The sequence below is a fragment of the Camelus dromedarius genome, chromosome 20 (assembly GCF_036321535.1).
Source record: "Camelus dromedarius isolate mCamDro1 chromosome 20, mCamDro1.pat, whole genome shotgun sequence".
Taxonomy (NCBI): Eukaryota; Metazoa; Chordata; class Mammalia; order Artiodactyla; family Camelidae; genus Camelus; species Camelus dromedarius.
Window position 1 is genome coordinate 25,998,965 of NC_087455.1, and position 25,857 is coordinate 26,024,821.

At 40.9% G+C, this 25,857-nt stretch overlaps 1 protein-coding gene across 3 annotated transcripts in view; it reads right to left on the bottom strand.

Annotated features, from left to right (window-relative positions):
* Positions 1-14,123, bottom strand: part of OXR1 (oxidation resistance 1) — a 378,919-nt gene extending 364,796 nt beyond the window's left edge. The window contains exon 1 of one of the 3 annotated variants that reach the window (XM_031439482.2): positions 14,049-14,123. The gene's annotated coding sequence lies outside the window, so the exon portion shown is untranslated. The remainder of the gene's footprint in view (positions 1-14,048) is intronic. The other 2 variants (XM_010981859.3, XM_031439480.2) reach the window with 2 other exon arrangements.
* Positions 14,124-25,857: the final 11,734 nt, after the last annotated feature.

Genomic DNA, 25,857 nt, shown 5'->3' on the forward strand with positions numbered 1-25,857 from the left:
GGTCCTCATTACAAAGGCTGTGTTGGCCTCACTAGAGGAGAGGCAGGCCTCTTAGAGGGGCCACACAGAATCTACATATTCTCAAAAACACATCCATTGCACTCATCAGTTGACATGAAACCTGTCAGAACCAATGTTTCCTACAGAACAGCACAGCCAGCCTTGGCAGATAAAGCACACATGGGGAGTGTTGAAATACGCTCTACAGCTCCAGCTTTCTGGACCAGGTTATTTGCACTGAGTGGAATTGACTACTGAGAGTCCAAGAAAGGTTCTAAATTACTTTGTGATGCTACAGATCCCTCTGTGAGTCTGTCCAAGCCCATGACCTCTTCTAAGAATGAGATACATAGGATTACAAAGGAAATGAACTACAATGGAATAGTTATCAAATTATAAAAGAATGAGTCTGTGACAGGATACATGTGTCTCTTTTCTTTAAATAAATCAAAAGATCTAACAGCAGATCTAATAATAGCCACACTTTCAAAGCAGGGTTGAGCATACATGATTTTTTAAATATTGGCAAACAACTATAATGGGATACGAATTACCTGTGACTTCCGTTGGGGACAAAGTCACAGGTACTGCTGATGCTGAGTGGTTTGTGACCTACACCTATAATGAAGGACAACGCTAAATTTCAGCTAGAGGTCAATAACAATAAAGACGTCATTTTCTCTAACCAAGTTTGTGTACTAACTGAATTCTGTCCATGCCTGTGAACTACAGGTTAAGAATCCTTGTTAGAGAAGTATGTGAGATGAATTCTAAGGATCCTTTAACCTCGAAGAATCTGTGATCAACTTGACATAAGTTTAGGGTAGGGAAAGAACTGTAGGTATATTTTTAGAGACCTGTGAGTTTCAAAAATAGAATAGTTTATAAATTAATGGTATTTTATATAACATAATGAAAAAAAAAACCCTCAGTCATATGTAAGACTACTTCCTTGCTGGGCAAATTATGACCTGCAAGTCTCCCCTAGACTTACAGTCACCCCTCGAAGTACTCCTGCTTTCTACATAATTCTCTTGATTTACTTCTGAACCTTTGCATTTTCTCAAGTGCCATGTTTTTCATGAAACATTCATGGCTCCCTCCCTGATGGTCACTCTCAATGAACATGGGCACAGCGGGAGGACAGCACTTTCCTTTTATTCCTTTTTATTGTCATGGAGAATTCTGTGCTTCGAAATACTATCCTGATTTGTTTATCCATTCCCCGACTGGCGGACCTCTGAGTTGTTTCCAATATTTAGCAATGACGATTACAGCTGCTCTAAATGTTTGAGTTCCCTGGGTCACCCACACTCTCAGGGCCTGTGAACCTTGGCCTTGCACTGGCTGTTCCTCAACTTTTCTGCCCCTGCCTCCTCCCATGGCAACCAGACTATCTGGATCTGCTGCTGATCTCCTGTGCACCAGGGCAGGAGCCTGGGCTCAGGGGGGGTTCTGCCCCTCCCCCAGGGGCATAAGGCTTTTTGTCCACGAGAAAAGAATCTGGGGCTGGAGGTGGGATTTCACTCCTGTTCCGAGGGGCAGCCTCTCCCTATCAGTGCACCTGTGGAACCAATTGGGTCTCTCTCTCTCTCCCTCTCTCTCTCTCTCTCTCTCTCTCTCTCTCTCTTGTTAACTTCTCCGCCCTCAGACTCTCTGGTAAGCACAGAGCAGAGGCCCCTAGGAAAGAACTTGTGAGAGACCACAGATTCCCCTTCAGTCCGTGCTCAGGTATTCCCAACTATCCTGCTGGTCCTCACTTGATTTTTAAGAATTTATGAAAGATTTTAAAAGCTTTCTTCTTACTCGCTTTTTAAAATCTTTTTATTGTTATCTTCAGTTGTGGTAAAATACACCTAAGACCAAATTTATCATCTTCACCTTAATTTTTAAGCATACCACTCAGCAACATTAGGCCCACTCATGTGGCTGCACAACCATCACCACCATCCATCTCCAGAACGCTCTTCACCTTGCAAAGCTGAAGCTCTGGATCCATTAACCAAGAGCTCGCCATTTCCCTCTCCCTCCAGCCCCCCAACAATCACCATTCTACTTTTTTATCTCCATGAATTTGACTCTTCAAGGTACCTTATAAAGTGGAATCATATAAGAATTTGTCTTTTTGTGACTGGCTTATTTCACTTACATAATCTCTTCAACATTCATCCACGTTACAGCATGTCTCAGAATTCTCTTTCTTTTTAAGGCTGAGTAATACTCCACTGTCTGCATACGCTGCATTTTGTTTTTCCATTCATCCATCCATAGATGGACACTCGGCTGCTTCTACCCCAGGTCTACTGTGACTCACGCTGCTACGAACACGGGTGTGCTCTTCTTTTTCACATTTATCTACACTATTTCCGGCACAAGTCCTATTCATGTCCTATGTCTCCCTAGGGGGACTTGTCCTTCTTTGGACTTCTGTTCACTTGCATACCCTATGACCTCAGCTGTTTATGGACCCAAGACAAGTTATGTTTTGTCTATTATCCAGCTTTTTCTCATGGTGATGGTGGAAGTGATTTCTTGTGGCTTTCTCCATTTTAAGTGGAAACCAAACTTCCGAATTTTATTTCATCAAAAAAAAAGTAAGGAAACAATGCTGGAAAGAGTGGGAAGAGGGAGGAGAGAGAAGAGGGAGGGAAGTCTGTAAACGAGATGTCCCCCCTCATCCTCCACAGCGTCTAATCTAGGAAGCCAACAGACAAAAGTGAGTATCAAGGTCTAGAACCCTAGGTATGTATTTAGGACCACAGGAGTAAATGCCAGAGGAAAGTGGCGGCTTCCTATGAACAGGAACTGGAGGTGGTGGGCACTGGGGGAGGAGACTGCTAGTCTCTATCATATCCCTTGTAGAAAATGTGGACTTTTTAAACATGTAAATGTATAAGACTTGTTGAATAGTTTTAAAACTCCTTCAGTATTATAATTGACTCCCTGAGATGGCAAAATGTAAAAGAAAGTCTGTAAAAAAAAAATCTTTTCTTCTTTTTGGAGCCTGGGCCCTATCACAAAGAGAAGCGAAAACAAACAAAAACAAAAAAACTGGAGAAATAACTCCATAAATTAATTTGACATTCTATCAATGTAAGAATTTACCTTGAAAGCCAGAAAAGCAATTTTGAATTGCTTTTAAAGGATAATTCAGAAATACATAGGATCTAGGAACTGTAAGCAATGCAAAGCCATATTTATATGCACAATTTTCCCTTGTCTCTGGGCCAACAGGTATCTTCTGAACCAACAGAGAAAGGGAGGACTCTTACCCAGAATAGGTGCCTACAGGTCTCTATAGTGTAGAGGAATGCCAGAAACAGCAAGGAAGAAAGTCCAGACAAATGAATTGTCAGGAGAATATGACACAGAAACGTCCAAGTCTCAATCATGTATATATACTACCTGCTTGATTTTTTTTTAATATCATACCATTAAAAAATTTAACTGCATGAACTTTTAAGGGAAGCTTTGTGTCAGTATTTTATATGGAAACTAGCACTTAGCATGAAAGAAGGTAAAATTAAAATACAATGAACACAAAATAGCATATTGGGCTTCTGAAAGCTTTGCACCTGAAGCTGACTCTTTACGAAAAAAGGAAGATAAACATGTATTCGAGATTCTAGTTTTAACACTAGCACCAAACTGAAATTTCCCTTTGGCCTTAATAAGAAACACTAAAAGAGAACAAATTCAAAATCCTTTCAATTCAGTTCAATACATATCCATATGCCACCCAATGTCATCTTGCATAAAACCAGTCTTAGTGTCCCACACTGGGAGAAACACTGCTTTAGCCAAAGTCCCCTCCAGTCTTCACATTAACCCATTAATTTCAAAGGTTCAGGGCTACCTTTGTTGGCAAAGGCAGCCTAGGGGAGGAAGGAGATTAAGAAGAAACGTCACTGTCCACCTCCAACACTATTTTTCAGTTAGTAAAAATGAAACAAAGAGAAGGATACTATGTGAGCAAGGTAATCCTAGGTAACCAGAAGGCTATGGAGAAACAGTAAGAAGGAATATGGCAGGGCGGATAACGATCAGGGAACAACTCCAGGCGAACAACTTGAACACTATATTTGCAAAGCAGACTCTGATTAAACAACACGTTCACTCAACAAATAGTTATGGATCTTGTGCTTTGTGTGGGACACTGCACAGGCTCCAGGATTGTTCTTTATCACTACCGTAGTATACCTCTGAAATATTTCTCTATGCAATAACTAGAGACGATGTATGCCACGTTACTTCTCTTTCCACCAACATACAATGCCGTGCTCCATGCTTAGTAAATGTTTTTGGGATCACTAGCGTCCTATGTACTCCTAGAAGAAGAGAATCTTGAACATGGACCATTGGGCAATTATCTAATCAAAGTTCCCTTCCTATTTAGAAATCTCTTCTACACCATTCATAACAGATATCAATGTAGCTTCTGCTGAGTGTCTCCAGAGATAGGGTGTCCATGAACTATTAAGGTAGCTCATTCCTCTCCTGAACCACAATAAGACAAGACTGTTCTTGCTTACAGTGAGAGAAAATTGGCTTCCCTGAAATTCCCAGCTATAGGTCCTAGTTTTCTCTAAACAAGCAACAAAGATTACATCTTCCTTCCTCTCGACATTTGGAAGCTCATACTGTATTTATCTTAAAATCCTCTTTGCCAATTTTATAGTCCACAGTTCAAAAAAACTGCTCTTAGAAAGGCAATTGTTTTCCTACTAGTTCTCCAGTTGACACATGATCATCTGGAAAAGGGTGCTAAAAATCAGGCATGATTCTTCAGATACAGCTTTATAACAGAAAATAATAGGTTACTACCCCCTCCCACTCTTTAGACCTAGCTATGTGCATTGTTGTTTATTTTACCCACATTACATTCTGTATGAGGTTGGGTAGCGTCCCCCCAAATTTCACATCCTTCCCAGCTTCTCAGAATGCGAACTTATTTGGGATTGGGGCAGTAGAGATGCAACTGCTTACGTTAAGATGAGGTCACACTGGAACAGTGTGGGCTTTTAATCCAATATGCCTAGTGTCCTTGTCAGAAGAAGAGAGACACAAAGTGCACACAGGGGAGAGAGAAAGCCATGTAACGATGGAGGCAGAGATTAGAGTGATGCATCTATAAACGGAGGAACAGCATGGACTTCTGGCTGCACCAGAAGCTAAAAGAAACAGACTCTCCCCGAGAGTCTTCAGAGAGAGAATGGTCCTGCCAACACCTTGATTTCAGACTTTTATCTTTCAATCTTCCAGAGAATAAATTTCTGTTGTTTTAAGCCACCCAGGGTGTGGTAATTTGCTACAGCAGCTTTGGGAAACTGAAACAGTATTGTTGTCTTCCACATAGAAACTATTTAGGTAATACACTCATTTTGTTTGTTTTTATTTTTGTTTTCCTTTTTCCCTTCTGTAACTCATTATCACAGAATCAAGTTGTTCCATCCAGAACAGTATGTCTGTCCACTATCATCTGTTCCCTTCCTTCCAGTAGCTGCAGATTATGGATCATGCCTTGATAGCTTCCCGGGCCCATGAAACACAGTGCTGGTGGACTGCAGTCAAGATGCCCTGCTCTTCCCCTGAACTTACTCCTTCTGTGTCTCCAAATTCTGAGTCTTGGGCACAGTGACACAGTGACGGAAATCAGCATGAGATTCCTCAGGCCATCAGTGGGCTATGCTTTCCAAGCATTTCCTCCAATTCCAGGAACTCTACCATAACCATCCAATGAATTCCCTACTGCTTAAATTAACCAGAATCAGTTTCTATTTAATTTGGTTAAGGAATTCTGATAAATTACAAAACTGAAGTTTGAATTTTGTTCTGTTGAGTTTTATTGCTCATCTTATGGCGTCTTACCACTATGAGTAGGTTCCACTGAATTGTTACCTTCACTCCATTCCCCCCCACAAAATAATCTAAAAAATTAGCTCAAACGTTGTCTATGTACAGCTATCTATAATGGATCTGTTATGTTTTTTTGCAAGTATGTGTGCTTCCATCTAAGAAGAGGAAGCTGATGGAAAACATAAAAGAAATTAATGTACAGTTCGCAAATGGAACTCTAATAACCTTTTTAGTTTCACTCCCATTAACAAGGAACTGGTCACATGGTTTGAGCCTTGAATCAGATCCTACCTGGAGCTAGAGACAGTCCCCTATTCTACTCAGTTACACATTCATGAAGTCTCTCTCTCTCTCTTTTTTTTCCATAAGCCACTTGAAACCAGCTTTTCTGATTCTTTACAGTGAAAGAATCTAAACGAATTCAAGTATAAATGATTACTTTCAAGGGCGTAGCTGAAGTGTGGTAAATTATCAGTGTACAAGGACAAAGAAGGGTGCCAGACATCATGCTAAGATCTTTATTTGCTTATCTTACTGAATCAGCACAAGAATCATACCCATAATTGGTGGGTATGATTTGTAAAAGAAGGGAGAAGCTGAAAAGTCAAGTAATTTGTCCAAGTTTTCACAGCTAGTAACTTAAAAAGAGATTTGAATTCAAGTTTGTCTAATTCTAAAGGAAATGTACTTCCAAAGTTTCCATCTGTCCGAGCTTTCAAGTTTAAGTCTTTTATTATTGCAATTGATTATATATCTTTACCATAAACTACAAATAAGACAACAACGTGAAATAATGTCCTTTACAATTTACAAAGTACTTCCAGCACAAGTAGGTTTCTGCATTTTCGTTGAATCTGAAACTCTTCAAGAAACCACAATGGCAACAACACTGAGTTTATTTAAAACAAAAACAAAACTATTAACTTAGCAACAGAACCATCAACAAGGGTCAATGTTCAATTTTCTGACCATTATTAGCTATAACTTAGTTAAAGAACATTATCCATGTGGCATTTTTGTGTTTGTTTTTAGATAAAACCCTAGTTATGTTCATGCCAAAAGGAAACAAAGATATGACTGATCATTTTGATCATTTAGGTGAACAGCTAAGTTGAACTATACAAATTCAATTAGAGATCCGTTGATACCTTTTTTATTTCCCTATAAAAGACCTGGAATACAACAACTGAAAAGAGAGGTTCTTGAGCTGCATAAGCCTTTTCAGGTAAATAGAAGAATTACGGATTTAACTAAGAAAATAATTGTGCTTTTAAGGTGGAGAATGTTTGGGCGGACTTTTAAAAACTGTAGACTCAGCTAAAATGATGCAGAGTGATTGTGGACCTTGGGCAAATCACTTCATAATTGTGAGTCCCCAAGACCCCACTAGTCAAAAGAGGACATCAGATTACTTCATCCCCAAAACTCTTTCCTGTGACCTACACCTCTTGCCTTTTCCCATCTCATTTGCTCACCAATGGCCCCACTGCTCCCCACTCCTGGACAGTAGCCATTTAAATTCCAGCATCGCCAACACTATGTAATAGGCACCTTTGCTTTGAAATTATTTCCTCTAATCCTATAATGAACTGTACAGAAAAAAATATATACATATATCCATTTCCAAGATGAGGAAATTAGAGCTCCATGAAGTTAAAATAATAATAATAAGTCATCTAAAGTCACAAAACTGCTAAGTAAGAGTGTCAGCTTTGCAAAACTCTGGATCCTCCTGAAACTGCTGTAACTTTTCCTTACAATGGGTGGCCAGTGTTCTGGGTAGTGTTCAGTTGGCCTTTCCCAAATACATCAATTGATTCACAAGCCCAGTCACAACTCTAGTTCAAATCAAAGTGTTCAAATCAGGCTTCATAATCCAGAAGCCTGAGATCTATATTTTGGTCTGTGGAGTCCCAGGCCAACGTCAAGTACCATGCCTGTCTAGCTGCGTGGAAAAAAGGCTGCTGCCAGCAACAGTAATGGTGCTCCCAATGCGAAACAGCACAGCTCTTCCACCTTCTTCAGAAGGACAGGGACAACTCTAAATCACAAAACTAGAAGGCATTGTATCAGCCAGCTTAGCCTAGTATTCAGACTCCAAATAATATCGCATAATGAATATTCCAGAGAAAGAAGAGACATACTATTTACAATGAGGGCTGAAAGCCCCAGGAAATGTTCTAGGCTATTTGTTTCTTAAGATGAATAAGCATCTATGAACAAAAGCAAAACCTTCCACAGGCAAGGTTACCTCTTTCATGCATTGCTGCTGCTCATCCTTAACAATAAGTGAAAATGAAATGAAAAACAGAAACTCTTTTTGCCTTTGCTACAGCATAAATTTCAAATTCCTGTTGTGTTGTTGCTGTTCCTATTTTTTATCTTGGTGAGGGCAACATACACTGTTTAACAATATTCCCTCACATTACCCTTCTTCCAGCTGGGCAATAATTCACCTCCATAGTGACCAGCAAGTTTGTGTACACGTAAGAGAAGTGGCCATGTTATTTCACTGCCCTCCTCCCAAATACTTATACTCCAGTAGTTTAAAGCATATGTATTATCTAGTCCCCAAAACAGCAGAGATGGTCAGTTCTGGAATCTTTATATTTGTTTCATCAAAATAGTGACACAATATGCTCAGTCTTTGAAAGTGTGTAACCTTTGTGCAAACACCACTGACAGAACTGATTTGAAATTCTGCTTTACTCTAACCATCAGTACCCGACGGCCCACTGCCTTCTTCTGTCACGGCTATCACAAGTGTAGAAGGGCACACGTCCATTCAACAAGTGTCTGCAGGGAAGGAAACCATCTCTCCTTGCTCAGAGGTCAAAAAAAATCAATAACTATTTCCTAAAGAAGGGAAAAGGGAGACAAGAACTGAGCCTTTTCACCTCAAACTGCTCACTCCCTCCTTGTCTGACCTGCAGAGAAATCCATGTAACTGTTTCCCCCCAATGATTTCTTTTGCCTTCTGCACTTCACCACTTGTGTTCTGAAGTATTTTCAAGAATCAAGCTCTATATCTCTACAGTCTCTCCAAATTTAATGAAAACAAATACCCATCTTGTGTTTCCTTTTATAGATAGACTTCTGGAGACATATATGGAATATATGTATATTACTCTAAATGAACTTGGTTTTGCAAACCAGTTGCCATGCACAGTGCAGCTCGGCAAGGCAAAGGCAAGAGTCCCAGTGCCTAGACTAGAACCTACTACTGTTGAATACAAATAGGATTATCATTGGTTCCAATCATATTCTCCAGGCTTCACACAGTCCATATAACACCAGTGTTGCTCACATCAAAGTTCTGTTTTCCTCAGTTCTTTCACTATGCCTTTGGGAAGAGCAACTCTTCCAAACAGCAAGAATATGCAACTGAACAAGGCAATTTAGGGATGCAAGTAGAAAAGGAATGAAATAATGCCATTTGCAGCAACATGGGTGGACCTAGAAATGATCATACGAAGTGAAGTAAGTCAGTCAGACAAAGACAAATATCATATGATATCACTTATACGTGAAATCTCAAAAAATGATACAAACTTATTTACAAAACAGAAAGAAATTCACAGACATAGAAAACACACTTCTGGTTATCAGGGGAGAGGGGAGGAGGGAGGCATAAATTAGGAGTTTGGGATTAGCAGATACAAACTACTATGTACAGAATAGATAAACAATAAACTACTACTGTATAGCACAGGGAACTGTATTCAGTGGCTTGTAGTAACCTGTAATGAAAAAGAATATGGAAAAGAATACATACTGAATAACTCTGCTGTACCCCAGAAACTAATACAACATTGTAAATCAACTATATTTCAATAAAAATTAATTAATTAATTAATTAATTTTAAAAAACAGAGATGCAAGCAGAAAAATTAAAGCTGTCTTTGTGGAGAACAAGGGCTCTCCCCTCTGCCTTTTTCCAAGAGAGACGTACAAATCTCTGTTCCTCTTAGAAACAGGAAAGAGCTGCTTGTGTTTGCACACACAGGAGAAAAGGAGGGGTTATTGGGTGCCCCAGAGACTCAGCAGGAATCTTTTCTGCTGCGTGAATTCCTGAGGGACTGAGGGACAGTGACAGGTAAGGATGGAGGGAACAGTTATTGGAACAAAAAGGAAGTAACCAGCCCTAATGATGATCCCTTTAGAATGAGTTCTGAAACCAACCAACCCATGAACAGAAGTGCTGGCCAGGGTCGGGGGAGTCAGGGAGAGAGGGTAGAAATACTGACCAAATTTCTTTAGTTTCTCCAGGCCTCAGTGTGATCATGACAAAGCTTCTGTCTAGTACATGTTCTGAATAGGAGACCTTAGAACAGTTCCCTGATCTCATTACATTTATGAGTGTAAGCTATTGTCCCACCTCCGTGGGCAGTGTATTGTGCTGCAGGCTAGAAAGGTTCGCTTCTCAATACCTGCCTTGCTGTCGATTTCAAACTGAAACTAAATACATGAAAATTATATGGGATTCTTACCTCCCTGTGTAGATGTCTACAAATACTAAGGTTTCATTTTGGAACATTTCATGAAACTTCTAGTAAGTATTCAGCTAACGTTTTTCTCTGATTCTGTTCAATCCCTCACTACATGAAGAATTTATTACTTGTAATTTAAATTAAATATTAATTAAAAAATTAAAGCTATGTATTTTTAAAAGCAATTACCAAATGAGTTCAGTGGAAAATGCTGTGGCAGAACAATTTTAATTTATTTTCATCAAAAAATGTTTACTCTGTTCATATGTATACTGTATATGTCTTTTCAAACACTCCCAATCTACTGAAGGATTTCTTTTTTTTTTTTTGGAAGACTGAAAAGTTCTGCTAAAAGGAAACCTCTTTAATTTCCTTAAAGTAACTGTTTAGGAACATGGGACCATTTTGCAAAGAAAGTCTCAATATTAACTATTCTTGATCTTCAAGACAGACTTCCAGTAGGAATGTCTGAAAGTATCCTGATGGGAGTTGCTCTTCCTTCTGATCATGTCTTGTTCTAATCCAGGGCTCCTCATCCTCAGCAATGCTGACTTCGGGGGCTGGATAGTTCTTTGCTGAGGGGGACTACCCAGTGCATTGCAGAATATTAGCAACATCCCTGGCCTCTGCCCACCAGGTGCCAGCAGCACCCCTCCCCTCAAGCTGTGACAACCAAGAACATCTCCAGACATTGCCAATGTCTCCTGGGGGGACAAAACTGCCCCTGTTGAGAACCTATTGTTCTAAGCCTATCAATAGGACCCATCCCTGAGGTAAGAGAAAGTGATTTCTTCCACTTTGACTAATATTTCTCTCACTCATTATTTTGCTTCATCAAGCCATTTCACCACTTTTTTTTAATGCCTTTACCTTAGGGCTGCAAAGAGTCCACAGATTATTTCCTAAAGCATACCTGAGCTTTGGAAATAATCCTCCATGAAAATGATTGTTAAATTAGGCTTCTGAGGACTAGGAACCATTCCAAGGGTACAATTCTTTGTATTTCAAACACAGGAGGTGAGGAGTGGGGAGGGAAGGGTTTTCTCATTCTGCACTGAATTTGGCATTATATAAATGAATCTTTCACCTCCACACAGGCATAAGATCTTCAGGTGCCAGAACTCTATTTTTATGTGACACCCTAATCAATTTGTCCAACTCTCCTTCCTCCTTGACTCCTAAATAAAAAATAGGCAAGCATATGTGGCTATGTTTATTTGAACAGCACTCTGGGGAGAACAGAAATTAATGAATAAAAAATAATTTATTTTACCTTCACCACATGTTCTAATAATAATCAATGAAAAAAAAATTGTAATAGAAGCAGAAAATGACAGCACATGTCTTTTTATCCAAACTTTTCACCTTACAGATAATCCAGAATCATGGACATATTTCAAAAGGTATATTTCAGTAGTTACTATGCTAGAACTGGGCCTGACACTGTCACATGGAATAAGATGATACACCCCGGGCAATTAAAAGCTTGCTGTTCTTTCTACTGTATTCCTCCACGGGCCAGTGATCACCTGGCAAGACAACCCACACCTGGGTCCTCATTGCTTTTTTAGTTTCTCACTTCCCCTCATCTGAGTCTCTTCCCTGCAATCTGGATGTTCAGAATTAATTCTGATGATCTGCACACACAATCTCAGAGACAGCCCTCCTAGCCATCAGCAGACAGTAAGTGGGTACAGCTCTCCCTCTCCCTTCTTTCCATCCTTCCACGGATGGCGCAGGTTGCCAGAGTCGCCTTCACCCTCATTTCCCGTACCTGGTAAAGTCTCCCTTAAAATATGGCACCGAGAAGAGAACAGAGCCAGCTGGATGGAGTCTGAAAAGCCATGGACATGGTGACAATTCCCACTCTGCCACCCCCTCCCTTCCAGTTTCAGATCTGTACGCTGCAGAAGCTTCTTCCCCCTCTTGCAGTTAGTGGAAGAAATATCTTCTAGTCTAAGAGGTGCTTTTCCATAAAGCTTTTTGCCATTGATGCTTGTTTATTCCACTAATCTGGTCTTTCCCTTTTTAAGTTACATTTACCTGTGGGGAACTCGGGGAGACCCAGTTCCCTGTAAGTGCTGATCACTCTGCCCCGTTTCTGGCCTGCAGGGCAAATCACCGCGGGGCAACATCACCCTGTGACCTGCAGGGGCAGCAGAGTGAACTGCGGACCCCCACAGTGATGCCCTAGGGAAAGATCGGTGGAATCCAGAGCCCCTTTGATCGCTGGGACTCCTCAGATTCCCTCTGGCAGAGGAGGGATGGCAGCGTCCTCCGGGTACCGAATCAGAGGACAAGACCAGCAGCGTCAGGTTTGCGGTGTGCGAGAGCCAGGAAGAGGTTAGCAAAGAGCATCATTGGACGAGCAAAAAATGTGATCCTGGGGAAAGGAGGCAGAAGAGAAGCAGGAAAGCACGTTTCCCTTAATCTTCTCCCCGTGCCGCCTGTGGAGCCATGGATCTCCCCGTCATGGAGACAGACTGCAGCAACACACGCGACCCCGGGCAGGCAACACGCACACAGGCGCACACATAGGCATACTTACACGCCCCGCTGCGAGTTGAACACTGCAGACTTCTGCCTGACTTCCCGGCCCAGAACACTATACCTCTAGAGCGAGACTTCAGATTCCCGTGGCCTAGAGCAGAAACCACTCCCCCATCGCCATGCCCCGCAACACACACATTTCAGACCTTACAGTGCTCTCCGACGGTGCTGGGAACCACTTAAGGGAAGCACCGGCAGCGCCCCTGTAAATGAATACCTTCCCGGTTGCCTAATCTGTCCAAATCTACAAGTTCGTCTAAAGCGAGCTGCCCTGTGAACAAGCCAGGTGGAGATGGAGGAGGAGCCCAGGGTGCAAGTGAATCTCAGAGAACCGCTACTAAGTCACTATTCAGGAAGCCGCACGTAGTAGCCTCCATTCATTCCTGAGCCTTTCGGCCTCACCAGCAGCCTGGTTCCTCCGCTTGAATCTCAGCACCGCTCCCCTCCGCCCCTTCACCCAAATCCCTCAGTGATTTTCCTACTGGCCCTTTCAGGCTACTTTCTTCATCCATCCTCTGAACAGCCAGTTCCCAACATTTGGCCTCGCCTATTCGCTCCGAAGACCTCGATCCAAGGCTGCCTCTCTCCATCATTATATCGCCCTGACCTGGTACAGATTCCCCATATTATTCGAGTCCACTCGTTCACCGCAGCCCACAGCCCCTTCCACCGGCGTCCTTTGCTCTCGTTCAAATCCGCTTTCCACGCGCCCCACTTTCCATCCATCTTCCCTCCCGCCGCTCCGGCCAGGACACTCTCACCCTCTGCTATGCCTCCCACACTGCGTTCTCGCGCCACTGCCACCCTAAGCCCCGGAGACATCCTGCTTCCCCTCTGCGGCTGTTCTCGGCGGGGCGCCCGCATCCCAAATCTATCCTCCCCAACCCCGCACCAGCCCGCTCTCTCGCCGCGCGGTCCTCCCCTCTCCCCAGGTTGGCCTCCTCGGCCTCCATCGCAGTCAATTCAGCCCCCTGTTCGAATATCCCAGGGACCACAGCTTGCAAATTGGCCAAGAAGCTCGCTGAGGCGCCAGGCACGGGAGGCACTGGCCGGCCAGCTCTCCGTAATGCCAGCTCCGCCTTTTGCCTGCCAGCCTGGATTGCCCCGGGCGCCAAGCCCTCGCCCCACAGCCCGGCCGCCTCACAAACTTACTTGCGGGTCGCCAGGAGGGGGCTGCGGTGAGCGGCGGCGGGCCCCGCGACTGCGAGTGCGCCCCTCTCGGCGGGGCTGGGCGGCGCGGCGCCGGCGCTGCGCTCCCGCGGCCGCGCGGTGAATGGGCTCAGCCTGACGCAGCCCGGCTCTGCCCCCGCCGCCGCCGAGGCCTCCGAGCGCTTCCAGACATGCTCAGTTTGAAGACCTGCCCGCGTGGACGCTACCAAGAGCGAGAAGCGGCGGGGGAGACAGAAAGGAGCCGTGCTGGCTGCCCGCCGGAGGCTACCACGCTGGAGGCCGGGAGGGAGGGGGGCGACGTGCCACTAAAAATAGCTCCTGCGGAAGCCACAGCTCCGGCTTAAAGCGCTCCCCCGCGCGTGTCCTCGCCGCCCGCCCGGGATTCGGGGCTCGGGAACCTACGCTCGCTACCGGACGGACCGGAGAGCGCGTCCCGCTGGGTCCCTGCCGGTACTCTGAACCCCACCCCGGGGGAAACGGCGCTTCCCACACAGGCACCTGCGGGTTTCGCTGGAACTAAGCTCCACGTTCCCCGTTTTCGGGCTCCCGCCTGTCAAGCAGCCCTAATTTCAGATTCTTGCCAAAGAAATGAAAGAAAGTTGGGTTAAAGCGATGAAAAAGCTCTGTGATAGTGATACTGGCTTCATACTATCAGAGAATTAAAATTTTGGAGATGCTTAGTTTTGCTGAAAAGAAAAATGAGGAAAGGAGGATGATGATCAACAGCCAGGAGAGGGGGCCAAAGGGTGGAGTGGGGCGAGCTGTAGGGGGCTCTGGAAAGAGCTTCTAAAATGTAGAATTCTTCTCTGGGCGTTTGTCTCCTCGTTCCGCAGGATATTGCATAGCTCACGGACACCCAACCTGACCTTGGTGATTTTGTTGTTCTTGTTATCTGACCTGTAATTTCTTTTCCCCACATTTTACCTTCACCCTTCCTCTTGTGGCTTTAAATTGCAAAAAGAAAAGGAAGCAAACTGGAAGTGGGTAGATTCGGACACCTGAACTGGAACCTGGCGGTTTGGTAACTCTGCGCAAAGAGGGATCCGTCCTGTGGCCAAGTCGCACCGGGAAGTGTCCTGGTTCTCCTGAGAATCCAGCTCCTTCGGCCTAGAGGTCTTAGAGCCGCCGTACCTGCAGTTTAACTATTTCCCCGGTATTGATTTTTGGTATATTCTACCTTAATTCCTGATAATCTACTTTTTGAAATTTTCCTCCAATAAAGTGAGAGGTACAAATGTTTCCTGACTCAAATTCCCGGCTTATTTTATTCACCCCTCACAACCACCCCATAAGAGAATCATTATTATTCCTGCTTGACAAATGAGTTGAAGTTTAGAGATGCTCATTTCTTGCCTGGAATAATAGTGTTGGACCCAGAGTCTGCCTGACTAGAAACGTCCATTGTTTCCAAATAACGTGTTTCCCTGAATCAATAGCTTTACCTGATAAGCGCTGAAAAAAAATTTAAGAGTTTTATTCTCTGGAGAGTTAAGGATCGAAAAATGCCAAATACGAATTTTGTTCTCTATTATTTTCCCCCTAATTTCCTTCTCAACATTCACAGCTTAGATTTTGTGTATTCTGTTGCAAGTCATCTGCTTCATTTTTACTCATTCAGAGAGAATTTACTGAGAATCTTCTAAGAACAATACACTTGGGACGTAGTTTATAATACCTCACAGTTGAGATTCTTTGCTAAGGCCATTGTTACAAATTAGGGAGGTTTTGCTAACCCTACTACCTACCTAATGCAGGTGTGCTTTTTCACAGAACTGAGTGGTACGTGCCTATTTGGGTCAAGTTGTCCTCCCTCTTAAGTTTCCCCCTACCCTCCCCACTTACAAATTAGTGCCATGTCTAGCCCAAAATAGATGATCAGTTAATGTTTGATCTCTTACTTGCTAGTCTCCAGCTCCTTGACGCCTTCTTCCTTTAGTGTGTGCCTCCAGTAGATGTCATCTCCAGGACTTGAGCCGCTTTGTAATGACAAGATCATTCTCCTAATTTTCTATGGCCCATTCATTGGGAAGATCAGAATGAAATGTCCTTAGGGTATCAACACAACTCACCCATTGCTTTCTGTAGGTAGTGAAAAAGATGAAAAATATAGTTCATCTTCATATCAGTTATTTTTCTTCTTTCTTTCTCAGTAGCTAATCTTAAGGTGGTTGTGATTGTCTTAACATCATGCTATAGCATGGATACTAAGCATAATCATGAAATGGGCAGATTGTGATTTCAGAGTTAAGACTTTATGGTTTCCTACCCATACCTGTAGTTCAAAAACATATTGCACTCAGGATTCTTAATAGCAAGTGCCAGAAACTCAACTTTAACTAACTTAGGCAAACAAAGGAAATGCTCTGGGCCATGTAACTCACAGGGTAGCTGGGCTGATCCAAGGCTTAACAACATCAGCTGGAATCTGTTTCTCTCTCTCACTGGCTCTCAGCATTGCTTTCTGTTCTGGCTTCATTCTCCGTCAACTGTGTCCAGAACGCAACCAGCCCTACGCAGACGACAAAGTTTTGAATCTTACAAATAAAGCAAAGCAGATCAGTCTTTGTAAAAGGAGTCTGGTTGGCTGTCCTAGGTTACATGTATAACCTTGTGCATCCTCCGGAGGAAGAAACCTCTCAAAAGGAGATAAAGTATCCAGTCAGCGGAAGAAGGGATAAAGGATGCTTGCAAGATAGAAATAATAGATATCCACCACAGGCATGTTTCCCTCATAGACAAAAAAGGACAGCAAGCCTGCGGTAGAATATCAGTTGGTTTGAGTTATTCAGAAATGAGCAAAAGAATAATGATGCTTGGAAGTGATTTTTCCTATCCCTTTTTAAGCTCAGATGCTTTGATTTGCCTGCCTAAGGGTAACAGTTAGTCTCCTCTTTGTTGCCTTTTCATCTTTATTTCAGGGCCATAGATATTTCCAAGGTGATGCCACTCACTAAAGTCTTCTAATGAGCCTTTGGTCAGCTGAGACCTCTAGTCCACAATCCATCTCTACGGGAAAAGCACATTTTCCATATTCTTAAAACCAATTCTTCCTTTTTTTGATTTAACATACCTGATAATTATGTAAACCATTTGATAATAAAAAGTAGGCTATTTTTCTTTTGCCTCCAATCCTGAACAGATAGAGGGGAAAGGCTGCTCTTCCTATAGTGAATGTATTACGTCTTTCATGTGGATCACTGCAAGAATTATTTAAACAAATGATTATCCCCTCTTTCTCTTTATTTATCCTCAAATCCATGCAATTCACTTGTTACTGCTTTCAGTATTTGTTTATGAACAAATGAATGTAATCCATGAATCACTTCATTTAAGCTACATTACATAGTTATATTGAAGTCATCAAATCCAGATCTTTTCCTTAATCTTCCCCCTCATTGACTTCTTTGCACATGGTCTTCCAGGAACTCCTCACTCAAGGTTTCTCACACCACATCTTCTTTTTTTTTCTTTTTTTTTTTTCTTTTTAATTGAAGTATAGTTGATTTACAATGTTGTGTTTGTTTCTGGTGTACAGTATAGTGATGCAGTTACACATTATATATATATATATATATATATATATATATATATATATATTCTTTTTCATTATAGGTTATTACAAGCTATTGACTGACTATAGTTCCCTATGCTATATAGTAGGACCTTGTTGTTAACCTATTCTGTACATAGTAGTTTGTATCTGCTAATCCCAAACTCCTAATTTATCCCTCCCCTAGCCCTTTCCCCTCCATAACCATAAGTTTGCTTTCTAAGTCTGTGAGTCTGTTTCTGTTTTATAAATAAGTTCATTTGCCTCACTTTTTAGATTCCACATGTAAGTGGTATCATATGGTTTTTGTCTTTGTCTGATTTATTTCGCTTGGTATGGTAATCTCTCGGTCCATCCATGTTGCTGCAAATGACATTATTTCATTCTTTTTTACAGCTGAGTAGTATTCCATTGTATATATACTACATTTTTTTATCCAGTCATCTGCTGATGGACATTTAGGTTGCTCCCATTGTCTTGGCTATTATAAACAGTGCTTCTATGAACAATGGGGTGCATGTATCTTTTCAAGTTAAAGTTTTCTCCAGATATGTGCCTAGGAGTGGGATTGCTGGATCACAGGGAAAGTCTATTTTCACTTTTTAAAGGAATCTCCCTACTGTTTTCCATGATGGCTGCACCAAATTATATTCCCACCAATAGTCACACCACACCTTCTTAATCCACGCTTTGTTATTCCTCTGTTCTTTACCTGGTTCTCCTCCTTTATCTCACCGGTGCAGTTTTTAGGCCTTTTCTTACACCTCTCTCCCACTGTCTTTGGTTATGTGTATACTTGCTTTTCCTCCCCAACTGAAACACAAGTTCACGGAAGACTGGGACTATGGCAAATTTATATATATGTGCATTTCTTCAGTGTTCAACAGACGTTTGCTGCAGCATTAATGGATAATAAAAGGAAGGTGAATATTTAGATCTGAAACAGTGGGTCTAGCATTAAGTCCCCCAGTTTCATGAAGTAGAGAAAAGATGGAGATACTGGAGATAGGATGGCATGGCATATAGATCTTGTCTATCTCATCAGCCCACTTTAGACACTTGGACACTGGACTGCCTCTCCAGGGCATTTCTCTCATACTGAATTTCCTTTTAGAAGATCAGAACTACATTAGGAATGTGAAGTAATTCATAATTGAGTTCTTTAAGAGAAAAGAAACTATCATGATGGCGTCACTGAAGAGCTATTAAAAGCTTGTCTTTTTGATACCTGATATTTTCCCACTGTGGGAAAAAATGTTTAAGATGGAGAATTAAGTGGAAGTAATTCAAAGTCATTAATGCCCAAATTATTCTTTCATTTCATGACCATAGATAAATGTCATTACAGATCAACTAATGATACGACATAAAGATATAAATGTTCATTTTCCCCTCTCTCTGTACTTCGAGACTAAAACTGCTCTAGGTAATAGTCATGGGACATTAAGGATGCTCATAGTATTTGCGAATCAAAGATGCTTCTTGACTAAAAGACTTAGCTTTGATGGCCCTTTCCTCGGGGAAAAAGAATGTAGATAATTATGCACTTCAAATATCAGGCTGCTCTTTTCTTGCCTCTAAATCTAACACAAACATGACTTAGTTGTTGAACAGGTGGCAAGGTCTTGTTACAGCTGCAACTTTTTTCACTTCTCATTGAGTCCAGTGCTACAATGACAAATGCTCTTAATGTAGAATCTCAGATTCTCAAGTATTGTGAAAAAATTCATAATCATTAATTTATTTCCATAATCCATTTGAATGTAATGGAGTCAAAATACTAATTTGCATCATATAATAATGATAATAATAACAATATCCAAGATTTATTGGTACCTCTGTGTGACACATTCTGCATTCATTTTGCATATTATTTATCATTTAATTCTCATAGCAATCCAATGAGGTAGTATGTTACTTGGCAGCTTTTAGATTGTACATATAGAAATCAAACCTAAGCTAGTTTAGATGAAAAGGGAGATTTTCTGGCACAATAGTGGGGCGAAATATAATCTCCAGAAGGCAAGGGTCCTCTCTGAACCTCAGGGAAATACTGTCACAATTCTGTCCATTTTGCATCAACATCTCTCTCCTGTGTAAGCTTTATTTTCCCACCATGCAGACAGGCTTCCTTTACAACCTGCAGAGTCCAGGGATCCCTTCTTTAAATAAAGATTGAATCTATCCCACTAGTTTGGGCTTTAAAAGACCCAGAGAACTTAGTGAGTTGCTTCCACAGACTAGAGAATGGAAAAAGGAAAGTAGCATCTTCCCAGTGGAGAATCTTGGCGGACACCACCTTAACCTAAAGATAAGGTTAACATCACCAGTGATGTCATGTGGATATTTTCTACCTCCTGATACAATGTCATAAGAAGGGCACCTCATCTCTATAGAATTATTCCCTCAAAATTATAATTCTACAAAATATCAGATAAATTCTACAAAATACCTGAATAGTATTCCTCAAAATTGACAGTCATAAAAAACAAGGAAAGACTAAGAAATATACCAAAGGAGACCAAGGAGATATGACAACTAAATCCAGTGTTAGATTGGGTCCTGGAACAGAAAGAGGAAATTAATGAAAAGAAGTAATCAAATCTAGAGTTTAGTTAATAGTAATGAGCCAAATGCTTAAAGAATACAATATTTGGCTGTTATAAAAATCATATCAGCAAGATCCAGGGGAAGGAACGTGTACATGTGTGTGTGTGTGTGTGTGTGTGTGTGTGTGTGTGTGTGTGTGTGTGTGTTCGTTCTGAGGTTGCTAGCCCAGGGAAGAAAGAGGGACATAATTTATCAATGTAGGCATACTTATCAGAGAGTCTGCATTTGATGTACTAGCTTGAACAGCTGAGAAAGGTTCTAATGGTTTATTGACTTGGTTATCTAAGCCCTGGTTTTACTGGGGATTATCCTGAATGAAGTTGAGGTGCTAGAAATTCCTATGTGTACTATAAAGGGGATCTCAGAAGTTATGGAGACAGGGATATTGGAGTGGCATTATCAAGGAGGATTGGCTCAGCCACTCCCTGCTGGTCCCCGAGAAGACCCAGAAGACTGTTCTTTCATCAAGACACTAATTGCTGTAGTGAGTCTCCTCTTTGGCCATGAATGAAGGCAGGAGATCTTGACACTGAAATGGTCCCTAGGGTTTAATGGAAATAAAGGATTATCAGGGTGGAGGAGGCCAGGCAGCAACTTAGCCACCAGAATCAAAGTGGGTGATTATTATAGTGGGTGATAAGGCTGAACTGGTGATAGAAAGTGTGATTCACAGAGAGCTTTGGAAGTGATTAAAAAGTCATAGTCTCTTTTTGGACTGGATACCTTGGTATCACATTAAGATCCTACTTAATCTGTAGGTAGCTTGTGTTGTGGTGAAAACAGACCTGATTTAAATCACAATAGAAAATCATGACCTGAGTTAGAGCACTGGAGTGTAGGTACAGGCGGAGAGGGATCCTCCAGCCCAAGTAGACATTTAATTCTTTCTCCTAGTTTTCCCCCTACAGGACTTGCAATTATTTACCAGAGTGTCTCTATCTTGGAAAAAGGTAAAGTTCCCAGATCATCCTGGGGATTGTTGCATTCCTTTCTAACCCAGAGTGCCACTGTTGTCCACTGACAGGTGATAAATAGAAATTCTGCTTTTAGTAGGTGTCACAAGGGGCTCTGTGGTTCTGCAAACCCATTCTGTACTTAATTTCCCCCTTCCTGAGTGAAAAGTAGGAACATGTATACTCAGCAACTGTTATTAACTCTCTGACATTATTACGAAGGCTTTCAAGGCAGAAAATCACCCCCCAAAACACACAAACAAACCAAAATACTCCCCAAAGACCCTAGACCCCAACCTCCTAGTGAAGTCATAAGTAGTGAGCCAAAGAAATATCACAACACTAGAGGAATCAGAGAGAAAAGTGTTCCCACTGCAGACTTGAAAGCTGCAAGGTAGTAACTGCAATCACATCCCCCACTTAACTCATGCACGTACAATACAGATACTGGGAGAAGACAGAGGACTCTCAAAAGCTTAATTAGGTGATTGCACAAATTGCAGCTGATTTTTCAAAGGTGACCTCATTACTGGAACAACTCAAGACAGCCCCTGACACCTGATATGCATCTATTTATCAACCAGATGTGTTTTTCATTGTATCTATAAACACAAAATCACAGAAGGTATTTGAGTTCACCTTTGATAGAAAACAGGACAATTTACTGTCTCATCCCAGGGCAAGATCAAACCTCTGGTTCTGTGCCATGACATATAATCCAGAGGTCCCTTTATTATGTCATCATCCCCCAGGTTTTAAGCGGAACCACTACACTGATGACATTCTCCTAGCAGGATCTGGTGATCCGAAAATAGTAGGTGCTCTAGGTCCCTTGATAAGACAGACAGGGGACAGGGAGGGAGATTCAGATAAAAATTCCATATATGTAAGGGTGTATTTATGGATATGTGTACTTATTATCCAGTCATTTATTTCATGTTGCTCCTCTCAACTAGACTGTATGTTCCAGCAGGGCAGGGATTGTGTCTGTCTTGTTTACCACCAATACCCAGCACAGTCTTGGCACTCAGAATAAATGAATGCTCATTGGAAAGGTGTGTTCTTTAATGTAACCCTCTTCCAAAGAACCGTGAAAGTTTTATTTTTTAATTTTTTTCATGAAAGTTTTATAAAAGCTATCTTCTTCAGGTAGAGATGAAGTTTTTACTGCTCGACATTATAATTCAGACAATTTTGAATTCTGCTAAAACAAGATCTGATGCGAAACCATTTAGAGGAAGAAGCATGGTTTGGAATAGGTAATAAAAATAAATTTCCTCAATTCTCAGTGATTTGTGTTTGAAAGAACTTCCATTTATGAAAAAGGACAGAATAATTACTTTAAGATGCTAGGAAGATACTGGTCACATCAGGCAATTATGATTTTTTTTTGGTGTATTTGTTGTTCACTTTTACTGCTTACTATTGAGCAAACAGTTCATGAAACATCAAAATGATGCATATTTAATAAGACAAGAGGTCAAGGGAACAAAAAAAGTAAGCAAAAATGAAACATCAGTAAGACATTATTTTATATCAGATTCTTTAAAAACAATTCGTTAAGTGGGGGTGTGTGTGTAATGTTTCTTGCTTATCTATATAACAGTGAAAATTTGGGCTTTTTTACTAAAAATTAAATTGCATTGTTTTAAAGCTTCTGGGGTAAGACAGAGATTTTTTCTCTAAATAACCAACATATTATGCCAACTGAGAAAAATCTACCCAGAAAACCGGAAGTAGGTTATCTACATGCCATACTTTGCTAGCACAGGACAGATGAATTTGCCTCACCTGCCCCCTCCCATCACCTGTCTCATACCACTGACACCCCCGCCTGACATTCAGTGATGTTCTCTTCCTAAACACTCTCAATTAATGATGTTCTGTTCATTCCTCTCTAATACTTAATGGTTGCAGTTGACTATTTTCTCCTCTGATGCCCAAACTGAAGGAATAGGTATTACTTCTTTCAGAGAATTTCTCCAACACTTGCCCAGTACCTAGGCACAATGTAGCCTCCAATAAAAACGGGTTGAGCAAGCAAGGATATTAAAGATGACACTTGCCATTCTTTCTACAGAGCATCTTCCCAGCTTTGAGGGAGAAGGAGCTGGTTGTTCTTGATGGTATTTTTCAACTTAGAGAAACAATGGGGAGGAGCGGGTCGACTGTGAGGTTAAAAGGCCCATATCCTGCACTTGCACTTTCTCCTGAGGATCAGCCTCATTTTGACCCATTCAGCCCTGGGAGGAAGACTTGTATTTTGACTGTAGCGCGAATTCACATACAACAGAGGAACCAGTGCAGAGAGAGGGTTTTTAAAGGCATTCCCTGTTGTAACCATAGAAATAATCAAGTTCTTTCCTCCACTGCCAGAAGGTGTTAATTTTTTTTCCTTTCAGGGTACTTTTTATGTCCTGTCTGTCTCAAGGCTCTGTTTTTTAACGTTGTTGTAAATAGTATTGCTATTTTAATTCAATTTACAATTGTTTGTTGCTAGTATATAGAAATAGCTTCTTTCATATATCGATCTTATACCTTAGAAATTAACTTATTAGTTCTAGTATGTTTTTAATAGATTACTTAGAATTTTCTGTGTAGTATATCCTGTTGTTTGCAAACAGAGACAGTTTTACTTCTTTCTTTCCAGTGTATGTGTCTTTTTTTTTTCTTTCCTTATTGCTGTGGCTAGAAATTGAATTATAGTGATGAACAGAAGTGACAGAGCAGACATCCTTGTCTTTTCTTGATCTTAGATAAACTATCCCTTAGGTATACCATTAAACGTAGCATTAAGTGTGATATGAGCTGTAGGTTCCTCATGATGCCCCTTATCACATTAAAGTATTTCCTTCTCTTCATTTTACAGTGTTTATAAAACTATGAAGACAGTAAAAGGGGGAGAGGGGAGAGATGAATATGCAGAGTAGAGAGGATTTTTTAGGGTATTAAATTTTCCTATTATGCAATGGATATCTTTCTTTAGTTATGTCAGGTTTTGCTCCATTAATTGTGAAGCTCTATTGTTATGTATACATGTTTAGGATTGCTATGTCTTATTAATGAGTTGCCCCTTTCATCACTAAGTAATTTCCTTCTCTACTTCTATGTCTCATATTAACATTGTTAGTAATATAAATATGAATAAAATAATACCAGCTTTCTTATCTTTACTGTTTATACAATGTGTCTTTCTCCATTCTTTTACTTTTACTCTATCTGCATCTTTGTATTTAACATGAATGTTCTGTGGACAATTTGTAGTTAGGTCTTGTTTTTTTATGATTTTAACTTGATTGTTAACTTCATTTGCATTCAATGTAATTATTGGTATGGTTTGGTTTAAACACACCCTTTCGCTATTTGTTTTCCATGTGTGATTCTGTTTTTGTTCCTCTGCTGTTCTTTTCTTACCTTTTGGGGGGTTAATGCAATACTTTTTAATATTACATTTATTTCCTCTATTGATTTCTTAGCTATATGTCTTCCCTATTTTTAAGTGGTTGCTTTAGTGCTGCCCCTCTTTTATTAATTTATTGTATCTTTGGTGGCTGCTCTAGAAAATAAAATGCATTCTTAACTCATCAAAAACTAATTAAAATTAAATTGTACCATTTCACATCATACAAGATATTTTACACTTTCTACTTCCCAGTTCAAACTTTTCACTTTCCATCATCTCCCACTTCACAAATGTAAAACTCTTAGGATAATGTAATTTTATTTCCTTGTCAATCTCCTGTATTTCATGTTATTGTTTGATGTGGCCTTCCACACGTCATAAACCTCATCCTGCTTTAAGCAAAACAGCCAATTGTTTTTTAAGGAAAAATGAGGAAAAAACTCCTGCCATTTTCACATCTACCTACTTACCATTCATTTACTGTAGGTCGTTTTCCATCTGACATCACTTTCGATTTTTTTGTGGGGGGGAAGAGCTAATTAGGCTTATTTATTTTATATTTAGAGGAGGTACTGGGGATTGAACCCAGGACCTCTTGCATGCTAAGCATGTGCTCTACCACTTGAGCTATATACCTCGCCCTGACATCACTTTTGTTTAGCCTAAAAGACATCCATTCTACCTCTAGCCACAACCTAAAAGTGCATTTCTGTCTACAACATTATCTATGTCATATACCCAAGAAGGACAATATGATTGGTCTAACTTGCTGTTGTTGGAGCAATTGTTTTTATAATTTCATATCAGCTTATGAATTAGTTGCCCTTAGGCACAGAATTCACACTTGACTTAATGAACTGCAGATGAAGTTTGCAGGTGGGTAACAAAGAACTAAATATGACTGACTAGAACCACCTCTTCAACAGAGGCTGTAGTGAAACAGTTTCTCCCGAAATAAAATTAATACCGGCTAGTACTCATTGACAGGTTATGAGTTTCCAGTCCAGTTTAGTGGTCAACAGAGATTGTTTTATCTAATCCTTACAGTTGCCTTAAGGAGGCAGTTATTTTTAGGTCTCAGATATGTTCAATACATTTCCTAATGTCACAAGATCATTTACTACAGAGCTGGAATTCAAAGCCTAAGCTTTATGACCTCAAAGACTACGCATATTTTTAAAAACCACCACCCTGTGCTGCTTCCTATAAAACTAACTGGTTGCCAACATTACTTACATAATCTACTTGAAGATGTGCTATGGGGCAAAAGAACGG